General features: G+C 39.0%; 1 protein-coding gene across 3 annotated transcripts in view; it reads right to left on the reverse strand.

Annotated features, from left to right (window-relative positions):
* The window catches only part of LOC106088340 (MICAL-like protein 1), a 236,281-nt gene that overhangs the window by 169,079 nt on the left and 53,894 nt on the right, over window positions 1-13,308 (reverse strand). The window lies entirely within an intron of this gene.

Raw genomic sequence — 13,308 nt, forward strand, 5'->3', positions numbered from 1 at the left:
GGACATATATGCATATTAAAAATCCTGTCAAAAAAGCATTATGCAGCTTCACAAAAAATATGGATTGATTTTAAAACGGACGACGAAGGGTCTGCCACGAATCACTGTGCCAAAATTCAGACCTTAAATCTGAAGATTGGTTACTATGACAGTTATATCCAAATTCAGTCCGATTTGAATCACATTCAGTGCGGATGTTTGGGGTTCTAACACAACTTACTGTGCTAGATTTCAGTGACATCGGGAAATAAATGAGCGTTTTATGGGTCCACGACCTTAAATCTGGAAAATAGCATGTATGGCAGCTATATCCAAATTAAGTCACATCATGACCATTTTCGTTTTTAATTTCCTTTGTTTCTCATCGTAGTTCTCATCATAGTTTTCCGGGGGCGAATTACTGAACCAGCGCCCCAACCGCATGGGTTTTGAGGGATTGCACATGTATCCCTCGTTGTGGGGAGCCACTTGCTCCAAGATCTGACGCTCGCCTCCAGCCGCCCCTAACCTGGAAACAGACGCTGATGTTGGCCATTGGTTATTTGAAGGCGCCAATAATTCCTCATTTTCGGTACTAATGTAGAGGCGTTCAACATAACTCGCTGCGTCATGTTTAGTCCTGTAATAAGTGCGTCTTTTATAAACCCAAAACCTGAAATCGGCAGATCGCTATATGTGGCACCTATATCCAAATATGGTCCGATCTGAACAGTATGCGGTAATGATGCCCAAGAGTTTTACTATGCTCACGAAATTCAAACGAAATAGGACAATAAAGGCCCTTTTTTGAACCCAAGACTTAAAATCGGGAGATATAATGTAGTCTGGTCTAGAGCATACTCTGCACGGATGTCGAGAAGTCTAACATAACTCGTTGTGCCAACTTTCATTCATTTATGGGCATAATATGGGTTGCCCAAAAAGTAATTGCGGATTTTTCATATAGTCGGCGTTGACAAATTTTTTCACAGCTTGTGACTCCGTAATTGCATTCTTTCTTCTGTCAGTTATCAGCTGTTACTTTTAGCTTGCTTTAGAAAAAAAGTGTAAAAAAAGTATATTTGATTAAAGTTCATTCTAAGATTTATTAAAAATGCATATACTTTCTTTTAAAAAATCCGCAATTACTTTTTGGGCAACCCAATACTTTAAATCGAGAGATAGCTGCTGTTTCCAAGCATAGTCCGATCTTTACCATACTCGGTACGGATGTCAAGAATGGTTAACATAACTCGATGTGTCAAATTTCGGTGATCTCAGGCAACAAGTGCGGGCCCTATACTTTAAAACAGTAGATCTGAATATATATAGCAGTCATGGACGTAGCCAGGGGGGAGGCTATCGAACCCGAGCACCCAATTGCTATTTATACTCTACACCACTACTGTGGTACAAGGAATTATAACTTAGTGCATTGTTTGTAACACCCAGAAGGAAGAGAGATAGACCCATTGCTAAGTATACCGATCAACTCAGAATCACTTTCACAGATTCGATTTAGCTATGTCTGTCTGTCCGTCTGCCAGTCTGTCAGTCTGTCCTCCTGCCATTGTTAATTTGTGTACAAAGTACAGGTTGAGATTTTCGTCCGATCGTCTTAGAATTTGGCACAGGCATGTTTTTCGGCCTAGAGACACAGCCTATTGAAATTAGAAAAAATCGGTTCAGATTTGGATATAGCTTCCATATATATGTTCATCCGATTTGGTCTAAAATTGCAAATATATCGTCATTTTTTAACCGACTCTGTCGAAATTTGGCATGAAGGGTTTACTCTTGACTCTCAACATTACTGGAGAATTTCATAGAAATCGGTTCAGATTTATATATAGCTTCCATATATATGTTCGTCCGATTTTGGGAATTATTGCGATAAAGTGCTCGTTTGTCAACCGATTCTCTCGAAATTTGGCAGAAATGATTTTCTTATGACTCTTAATATCACAGGTGAATTTCATAGAAATCGGTTCAGATTTAGATATAGCTTCCATATATGTATATCGACCGATTTTCACTTCTAGAGGTTCTGCATGCGTAATTTATTGACCACTCTTGCAAAAATTTTGCACAACGCTTTGTCATATATATGTTGTCAGATTTTGTGTAGTTTGCAGTAATGTTGTTATTTGTCAACCGTAGTTATTACAGTTTGCACATATTTGCTTGAAATGTGATACCCATCTGAAAACATCCGGTGAGGTCCATCAAAATTGGTTCAGAACAAGAAATAGCTTCCACTTTAGGTGTAGGATATTATATAGTCGGCACCGCCCAACATTTGCCTTTCCTTACTGGTTTTCGAATGTTGGCGTGTACTTCCGATATGACCCCCCCTCCAAGTAAAAACTTACCTACCTCCCTGATGACAATCCATCCAAATACAATTCAATCTACACAATTTTCGGTACGGATGTTAAGGGTTTTAATATAGCTCGATGTGCCAAATTTCGGCGAATACAAATGCGCTTGTAGTCCTATGGGACCCATAATAATAACGAAGGCCATACTAACCTCCTTCCTGCAACCTTTCAATAAAAGCCTCGTCTTTTCATAATCCGAATCGCCTCATAGGATTTTCGTTGTCCTACGGACAGTTTTACTGTTCCACAGTGTTGTTGCTCAGATCTGAACTCAGACCGCGTCTCCCTGAAAAGTTTCACACTCACCAAGTTTAGTGATGGTAGTCCTCTGAGCACTACGTTCAATTCGTTCCCCCATACTAAGCTGTGGTCCGCCACCCACACGATGCGCGGATAGTGCCATCTTCGGAGAAGGCGTTAATTTTCTTCTTAGGCTTAGTATGCACTTCAAGCGAAATTTTCGGTAGCAAACACATGGTGACTAAAACTTTGCATTCGTTTTCATGCAAAGAAACAAAAAAAAAAAGTATACAATGCTCTCACATCCTCCTGTAGCACAAAGCAAAACGAAAATTTCCGATAGGATCAATGAATTTCTTATGGCAACGAAAACTTCGTGTGAGGTGCATACCGCCTTTTAAACTTCATGACTGTTTGTGAGCTTAAAGACCTGGTTGTTATAGCATTGATGGCTAGCTAAATGTCCGTAAAGATGTTCACACTCGACGTAATCGAGTTAAAGCCGCACCACCTCCCGCATTCCATGATCGTAGGATCCTCACTTTCAGGACCGTATTACGATCTGTCAGTCGAAATCACATTTCAGTCCTCGGTTCTCAATGTAAACCTCCCCGCCCATTCTGCCATCTAGCTGTTATCTATCCATATAGCACGAAGTTCCTGTTAGCTTTAACAGAGTTTCGTCAAGACTGTGCCACTGTCACACTTGACCTCAAGAGTTCCCAGGTATTCGATCCCAAACCTCATCCATTTAATCCAGGTTTCCTTTCGTTGCATCGATTATACCGGGATAGTATGACCTGCTCCTATCCTCTATCCATTTTGCCATCGTCTTAAGTCTCATAGCCGCAGTGGCCTCACACCTTTATCTGGAGATCGGTCTATATGGTAGCTATATCTAAATATAGTCCGATCTGAGCCATATTTGTGTCCTATGTTAGGAGGCGTTAATCACTCCATGTTTCAAATTTCAGGCAGATCGGTGAAAAAATAAAGCTTTTATGGGCTTTAGACCCTTTATCTGGAGATCGGTCTATATGGTAGCTATATCTAAATATAGTCCGATCTGAGCCATATTTGAGTCCTATGTTAGGAGGCGTAAAGCCACTCCATGTTTCAAATTTCAGCGAAATCGCATAAAAAATAAAGCTTTTATGGGCTTTAGACCCTTCATTATCTGGAGATCGGTCTATATGGTAGCTACATCTAAATATAGTCCGATCTGAACCATATTTGGGTCGTATCTTAGGAGGCGTAAAACCACTCCATGTTTCAAAATTCAGCGAAATCGGTTAAAAATAAAGCTTTTATGGGCTTTAGACCCTTTATCTGGAGATCGGTCTTTATTGCACCTATATATAAATATAGTCCGATCTGAGCCATATTTGGGTCCTATGTTAGGAGGCGTAAAACTACTCAATGTTTCAAATTTCAGCGAAATCGGTTAACAAATAAAGCTTTTATGGGCTTTACACCCTTTATCTGGAGATCGGTCTATACGGCAGCTATATATAAATAAAGTCCAATATGGACCATATTTGGATCAGATGTCGGCAGGCCTAAAAATACTCACTGTTTCAAATTTCAGCGAAATAGATATCGGGATATATCGGTCAGATATCGGGAGGCTTAAGATAACCCTCTGTTTCAAATTTCAGCGAAATCGGGTAATAAATAAAGCTTTTATGGGCTTCAGACCCTTTATCGGCAGATCGGTATATATGGCAGCTATATATAAATAAAGTCCAATATGGACCATATTTGGATCAGATGTCGGCAGGCCTAAAAATACTCACTGTTTCAAATTTCAGCGAAATCTGATGAAAAATAGCATTTATGGGCGAAAAATCGGTCTATATAGCAGCTATATACAAATATGGTCCGATTTGGCCAGTTCAAGAACTTAACCAGCGTGAATCAAAAAGAGATATTTGTGACAAATTTCAGCTCAATATCTCAATTTTTTAAGGCTGTAGAGTGATTACAACAGACGGACGGACACACGGACATCGTTAAATCGTTTTAGAATTTTGCGACGATCCGAAATATATATCCTTTGTAGGATCGGAAATTAATATTTCGATGTGTTGCACACGGAATGACTAATGAATTTTCTCATTTAGTCATTCAATGAAATGTTTTCAATGAAATGCTTCAGATCAAATTTGCATACTGCCACTTACTTTCAGATGTACCCTTCGGATTAACATTGGATTTTGGTTAGAGAACACCAATCGCTTTTGTAAGAACTTTGCTTCCTTTGTTACAGTCAACTTTAATACATTTTGTAATACGGTAAATGTTCCGGTCAGACATATTCAACCATTGTTTATATCTTAAAAACATTTTGTAGTGGTGTGTGTTATTTTCAAACCAACACCAATGGGCATACTAACAACCATTCTTGAAATTTGCCATAATTGCTTTGAAAGTGTTTTGAATTAGACGCCATAAAGCACTTCCGTTTGTTCTAAATTTCTTAATTCTATTCAATGCCATATCAAATTATGGCAGTTGAGTCAGTACCAGTCGTTGTAGGAATTGTAGCAAACCTAGCCATCTAGGCAAAATCATATGAAGTGACCCAATAGCATTGTAACACAAATTCGACAAACCATTAGTTATGGTTTTTCATTTCATTCATTGACTAAATATCTTAAGTTTCGATTTTGTTTAGTAGCTCTGTGCGCACTCTGTGAGTGAGTGAGTGAGGGTTTCATTTATTTTCGTGCTTGTGTTGTCTATTTTGGTTTTCGTTAATTTGTGTTAACGCAATTAAAGCGATTGCACTTAACCTACTTTTAGTGGGGGAATGGTAATACAATAACAACAACAACAACAAAATTTAGCCAAACCAACAACAAAGTGAGAGAGTAAATGTACAGAAATCAGAGCTAGGAAAGAAACGATGTACGCGATTAAAACACAATTAACAGATGCACAGTGGGACGAAGTGTAAAACAAAACTCATGTACAAAGAGAAAATTTTAAAGAATCAATTTTCAAAAAAAAAAAAATATCCACAAATAAAAAATTTAATGAAATCTCTGCAACTATCTACAAAGAAACAATTTTTATGAAATTTTCGTAAAAGACAAAGTTTCTGTAATTTTCTTTAAACACAAAATTTCTGTAATATTCTCCAAAGACAAAACTTCTATTAAACTGTATCTGAAGGCAAAACATCTATAAAATTGTTTAAAATGATAAAATGTTTAATAAATATTCTCTAAGACATAATTTATAAAAAAAAATTCTAGAAAAATAAATTTCACAAAAATTTTCTCTTAAGATATGTGCTAGGTTCTAGATTAGGTTAAAGTGGCAGTGTGCCGTCAGACTCACACGTTTTCATCCATTGGATACCGCAGTAACAGGAGAAGGAAGATGACTTCTAGTTCCTACCCTTTAACCATCCATATCGCTTTAAAAAGCCCAATAACTTGCGAATGTTCACATCCGCTAAATGAGACAGGTTCTCAAAGAAATGGGAACCGTTAGTAAAACTCCTTCTGACGGCTAGTGCGCGACACAGACACAGGAGGTGTTCTATAGCCTCTTCTTCTTCGATGTCCTCACAGCTTCTGCAAAAGTCAACTGGCAACTTTCAGTCTGTCAGCATGTTTTCCGATTAGACAGTGACCTGTCATGACTGAGAAATCTGTTCTGGCCAATGACAGCAAAGAGGTAAACCTCTTTGAGTCTAGATTAGCCCACATAGTTTTGCCATGCTCATGGCCCCCTCTTTGTGACCATCTATCATTCGTTGTCCTTTGGGCCTGGTCCTGAAAGCTTAGTTTACATGTCGCTATAGGCATACCCACAGATTCCAGTTTCCCTGGAATGTGTAGGGTAGTTCCTAGTCTCGCAAACTCGTCCGCTTTACAATTCCCTGGGATATCTCTGTGGCCCGGCACCCAGAAGAGGTGAATTTTGAACTGTTCAGCCATCTCGTTGAGAGATCTGCGACAGTCGAGGGCGGTTTTTGTGTTCAGAAATATGTTCTCCAGGGATTTAATGACTGCCTGGCTGTCTGAGAAGATATTTAAGCCAATCGTCGTTATGACATTATATCTTAGCCATTCCATCACTTCCTTAATTGAGGGGATTTCCGCTTGACACACCCCGCAGTTGTTGGGTAACCTTTTCGATGTGACCAGTTCTAGATGTTTAGAGTACACCCCTAAACCCACCTCGTCGTTTAGTTTGGAACCATCCGTATAGAAGTCTATGTAACTTCTGTAACCAGGGATATCGTAGTTCCAAACGGTTTTATAAGGAACAGTGGTACAGTACAGTATGGTGTTATGGTCTGGTGGAGGGCACTTCAAAAGTCCACCTACTCTTCTATACTCAACGGGATCCAAAGAATGGCTTGTTTGTGTATTACAGCCGCACTGAGGACGACACCATCTGATGCACTGAATTTAACGCTACAACTAATGCCTCTGGACATTGTGGCTAGATATAGCCAGAGGCATTAGATGTAGCGTTAAATTCAATGCATCAGATGGTGTCGTCTTCAGTGCAGCTGTAATGCACAAACAAGCCATCCTTTGGATCACGTTGAGTATAGAAGAGTAGATGGACTATGGAAGTGCCGTCCACCAGACCATAACACCATATAGCATTATAGGTCTGACAACTGCAGAGTAGGTGGACTTTTGAAGTGCCGTCCACCAGACCATAACACCATATAGCATTATAGGTCTGACAACTGCAGTATGTGACATAAGGTTTAAATCCCAAACTTGTGCCAATGGCTCTCTTGCAGGTGTATAGGGCAAGAGTTGTCTTGAGTGTAGAAGAGTAGGTGGACTTTTGAAGTGCCGTCCACCAGACCACAACACCATATTGCATTATAGGTCTGACAACTGCAGTATATACCCAATGCATGACACGTGGTTTAAAGCCCAAACTTGTGCCAATGGCTCTCTTGCAGGGGTATAGGGCAAGAGTTGCCGTTTTTGCCCCTTCCAAAAATGTTGGATTTGAAGTTAAATTTCCTGTCAGGCAAAACACCCAGGTATTTTGCACTTTCTGGAAATGGAACATTCTCTCCTCCCAAGGAGACAGGTTCCACTGCAACTTGTATCTCCTCCTGAAAAGAACTACTTCTGTCTTGCACGGATTTACGCCTAGACCACTTACGGTAGCTCACTTGGCTGTTGCTGGAGTGCTGGAAAACTTTCCCCTAAACGCAATTGCCACGTCATCAGCATACGCGACCACTTTTACACCTTTTTCTTCCAGAAACAATAATCTATAACTCTTTAGACCCAAAAAAATCTAAATACAAAATTTCTTTGAAAATTTCTCCAAAGTTCAAATTTCATGAAATTTTCTCTTAAGACCAAAATTGCTGTGAAATATCTCTAAATAAAATTTCTATTTTTTTTTTTTGTAATTTTTAATTTCATATTTTTTGCGGTTTTTTCCCACTGTGCACCATCAATGCAGGCAAGCAGCAGCACTACAGCCACGTAACTAATATTGTTAATACGTTTTATATTATTTTTTATTTATTTAATACGTTATAAACAAACATAAAAATGTTTAACTAGAATAAATTTTCATATTTAATTACAACAAAATAATGTACCGAGTGATTCAAAAAGAAAACTTGTTGTTGCTGCAATTGGCTTGTTGGCAGCTTGGTTGGTTGGTTAATTTGATGTTGGGTTATTGCGGTTGTAAATTTTCCTCAGAAAAACGCCACAATCTGCGATAAGACTATATCTTGGTATCATGTTATATTATTCAATGGAAAATAAGACTAGAAAAAAAACAGCGTGGCTTAATATTACACTTGGCTGCAAAAAATTTTGCCTGAAGAGCAATGTTTTTTTTTTAAAAAAAAAAAAAATTACCCCACTACTCAATGTTTTTGAAAAATTTGCAAAATTTTAGACAAATCGGACACAACTTGCGTCTTGTAAGCGCTCAAGAAGTCAAATTGGGAGATCGGTTTATATGGGAGCTATATCAGGTAATAGACCGATGTGGACCGTACTTAACACAGTTGTTGGAAGTCATAGCCGAACACTATGTGCAGAATTTCAGCCAAGTCGGAGAGATCGAGATCAAATCAGGAGATCGGTTTATATGGCGACTATATCAGGTTATGTACCGATTAAGATCATACTAGGCACAGTTGTTGGAAGTCACACCAAAACGATATCGGACAATAATTGCGCCCTCTAGTGCCTCAAGAAGTCAACATCCGAGATCGGCTTATATGACAGCAATATCAAAACATAGACCGATATGGCTCATTTACAATCCCAACCGACCTACATTAATAGGATGTATTTGTGCTAAATTTTAATCGCCTAACTTTATTCCTTTGAAAGTTAGCGTGCTTTCGACATACGGAGGGATGGACATGGCTATATCGACTCGGAATGTCACGACGATCACGAATATACATTCTTTTGTTTTGGGTCTCAGATCAATATTTCAATATTTTACATGCTGACGGAGGAAATAAGTACACCCCCACCCTATGGTGGAGGCTATAATGAATTTATTGGATTGCCCAAAAAGTAATTGCGGATTTTTTAAAAGAAAGTAAATGCATTTTGAATAAAACTTAGAATGAACTTTAATCAAATATATTTTTTTACACTTTTTTTCTAAAGCAAGCTAAAAGTAACAGCTGATAACCGACAGAAGAAAGAATGCAATTACAGTCACAAGCTGTGAAAAAATTTGTCAACGCCGACTGTATGAAAAATCCGCAACCATAAAAAAAATTCTTAAATAAAATTTTTAAGTTAAAAAAAATTTAAAAAAAACGTTTCCTCAACATATGTACTCTAAATGATATATAAAGGGTGACTTTTAAAAGCTATAAGAAAGTTTTTCAAAAAAAAAAAAAAAACATAAAATTCAGAAAAATTCATGAAATTTTTATTCCAATTTTGACACTCTTTCCAACATTTCGGCCGGTATCTAACGCATAAATGCTTCAATGTTGTCTTCCAATGCGTCAATTGAAGCGGGCTTGTCTGTATAGACATGAGCTTTAACATAGACCCACAAAAAATAGTCTAAAGGCGTTAAATCATATGATCTAGGCGGCCATTAACCGGTCCTTAGCGTGAAATAAAATCTACACCGAACTCGTCTCTCAATAAGTCCTTTGTTACGGGTGCTGTGTGTTAAGTGGCACTGTCTTGTTTAAACCACATGTCATGCATGTCAAGCTTTTGCATTTTTGGCTAATAAAAATTGGATATCATCTCACGGTGACGCTCATTTTTCACAGTTATATTACAATTCGCATCATCTTTAAAGAAGTACGGTCCAATGATGCCACCAGCCCACAAACCGCACCAAACTGTGACTTTTTCTGAATGCATTGTTAGCTCTTGCAATGCTTCTGGCTGATCTTCATTCCAAAATCGACAATTCTGCTTGTTTACGTAACCATTGATCCAAAAATGATAAAAAAAAATTCAATAGTTTGCAAGCGTTGTTCGCTTGCAAGACGATTCATGTTTCAATTAAAGACCAAACTGAGGATGTTTGACAGTGAAACAAAACACAAAACGTGCGTGAGCTGTTTAAACCAGAGTGGCCAAGAAGATAATAGCTAAAAAAATCAATTACAAACGGGTGTGTATTTCTGACAAACATCCTTACATCAGGAATTAGAAGACGAATATCAGACGAACACACACACCATGTAAATACCGATAGAACAACGCCTAACAACCCACATTAAGACGATGTTGAAGGGAGGCAATAGAGTTGGATACCCCAATCAACGTCATCGCTCTCCTCTATACACAGTCCAGTAGCTCCAAGGATGATTTTGAAGCTCTAGCCTATGCATGTGAGTTGTACTCCATTTTCGGCCTTATGAAATTGACTTAGTTGTAAAGAAGTTCAGAGGGAGTGAAGTAATTTTTACACCGTTTTAGGAAGCCTTAGCACTTGAATGCTTCTTTCGACGCTTCAAATAATACATGTTTGGCCCAAAGGATATCACTTTTTTTTCATGCCCCGAACATCAAGCGATTTTGATTGCTCAACATCTAAACCGTTGATAGACAAAGATGATCGTAATGTGCCAGCGAATCGTTTCTGTGACAACGAACAGCACTGAGTCTTCCGTGCATTAAAATCTACTCGATTCATTCGACCCCACTCAGAAATGACCAGCAAATCCTGGCAGAGCGTATCGTCCACAACCCTCCTCCTAAATCTCTCGAAAATCCGGCCTATGGTCGAATGAATACGAATGACAGGGATCACCGTCATTCGCAAGTGAGTAGATCGGATTCCATGTCTGACTCAAATCCATCGTTGAGGAAAATAGGAAAAAGAGAAGGAGAAAGAACAGAGCCGTTGGGTTACACCTGCGGCCAATTTATGCTCTTTGGATGAGAACCCATCTATAACGACTCGTATAATGTGATCTCTGAGAAAGCTCAAAATAAATCGAACGATGCCATTACCGACACCAAATGCGACGAGCTTTAATAGTAGTGCACCATGTCGGACCCTATCAAATGCCTTGGAGATATTCTTCTATTACAGTGCAACGATTGGCTGAGAACCATCGACTGATTTACTTAAGATATGTCAGAGCGTCTCTCGGTTTGACCGTCTGTCTGCCTGTCTGACTGACTGTATGTTTGCCTGCATGTCTGACTGTCTCTTTGTTTATATAATAAAGGTACAGGACGCATTTTTTTTTCAATCGTCACGAAATTTTCATCGAATCACATTTTTTGGGCCCAAGGACGTTAATGCTCCTATCATAAAACCTAGTGACCTGTTGTCGAAGGCAAATAGTTGGTCCTCCGTTTTCCGGTCGATGTGTGTAGACTCTCACCTTACAATCGCCTCTGGCATCGCCATTGCTTTGACTAGGTTCAGTAACTGGACAAATGATACTGGTTCGCTCACTGAGGACCTCTCCCTGGCGTTTTTGTCGGCCCATACATTTCTCGGCATATCTTTGTGTCCTCGAATCTAAGACATAGAGAGCAGCTAGGCTGTCTACATGAATCTTGAGAGTGAGAGAGATCTTTTCATAGGATTTCTATTGCGGCTATCGCATCTCTGCCTAAAAGACCATATATTTGTTCGGAAGTCCTAACGACATACCGATAAAAAAATTCATTGAAGTGAATGTCAGGTGGCCTAGGACTATCCTCAGCCTTCCCTTCGCATCCACAGTTTTCGCAATACTTCGCATTCAAATTGCAAATTTACCACAAACAATTCATTAAGGAAAAGGGCAATAAAATTCTCACACATTAAATTCAAGTTTAAGCTCAATGATGAAGAACCTCTTTTTATAGTCGAGTCTGAACGGCGTATCGCAGTGCGACATCTATTTGTGGAGAAGTTTTAACATTGCTGCCATACCAAATTTTCAAATGGCACAATGCCTCACACATATCGCCAGTATAAGGAGGGGGTAACTACCACAGTAAACTTTTTTCAGAGACTCTTGCCAGTACTCGAGAACAGGCGTACGTGGTAAGTCATGTACGCCACTTAGGCCACCGAATACTCCAAATATTGGGTTGGCCAAAAAGTAATTGCGTATTTTTTAAAAGAAAGTAAATGCATTTTTAATAAATCTTAGAATGAACTTTAATCAAATATAATTTTTTTTACACTTTTTTTCTAAAGCAAGCTAAAAGTAACAGCTGATAACTGACAGAAGAAAGAATGCAATTACAGAGTCACAAGCTGTGAAAAAATTTATCAACGCCGACTATATGAAAAATCCGCAATTACTTTTTGGGCAACCCAATACTTAAGAATGCTCAATATTTAGCAACAATTCCAAGCTGCCTGCGGCGTGGAACGTTACCGTGATTTCATCTCTGGCCAGTGTTTAAAGCTTCTCGACCTCCCTTAATCTATCATACTAGCCGCACCGGGCCCGCTCCGCTGCGCCTTCGTTAACTCCTTAATATTTGTTTAGGGTGGGGACACTTCGCCTTGAATGCGGATATCGAATTCGTGCCATTGTAAACTATGACGCTGAACGCGTTCGAATCCTGGCGAGAACACCGGAAAAGCGGTATTTAGCGAGGCAAAATGCCATGCATGGATATTTAAAAAAATTTTCCTCATAGAGGTGTCACACTGCGAGACGCCGTTCGGACTCGGCTATAAAAAAAGGTCCCTTATCATTGAGTTTCAACTTGAATCGGAAAGCACTCATTGATGTGTGAGAATTTCGCCCAGTGCTCGATTCCTGGTGTTTTAAAAAATTAAGGTAATGAGAAGTGAACCGGTATATATGAACTGTTTGCAGGTTGTTTTGGGGCTGGGCGGTCACCGGAACTTTGCACTGAAAATAGATATCAAATTCGTTCTTTATTCCCAACTGAAATTAAGTTCAGTTTAGGGGGTGCTCTAGCGCGTACCCCAAAACGCTTGGCTCCAAAATTGGTTATCTAATTAGTTTTCTATTTTCATTTGAGTTCCACATTGTCATAATGGATCAAATAACCCAATAGACGTATCTTTAGGAGGAAAAGCCAATTTTAATGTCATCTTTGTAATCTACTCACAAATACCTTTCACTTGAGTCCCATATAGTCGGTCGGCTAATATGCCCATTTGGGAGTATTTGGGGGTGGGAGACCTCCCCTTACTGGGACCTAATGTTTTATGACATATTTGTAATCTTCTACCTAATACTGTTTATTTGAGTCCCATATTGACATGAACT

The sequence above is a fragment of the Stomoxys calcitrans genome, chromosome 4, assembly GCF_963082655.1.
Source record: "Stomoxys calcitrans chromosome 4, idStoCalc2.1, whole genome shotgun sequence".
In the NCBI taxonomy this organism is placed as follows: domain Eukaryota; kingdom Metazoa; phylum Arthropoda; class Insecta; order Diptera; family Muscidae; genus Stomoxys; species Stomoxys calcitrans.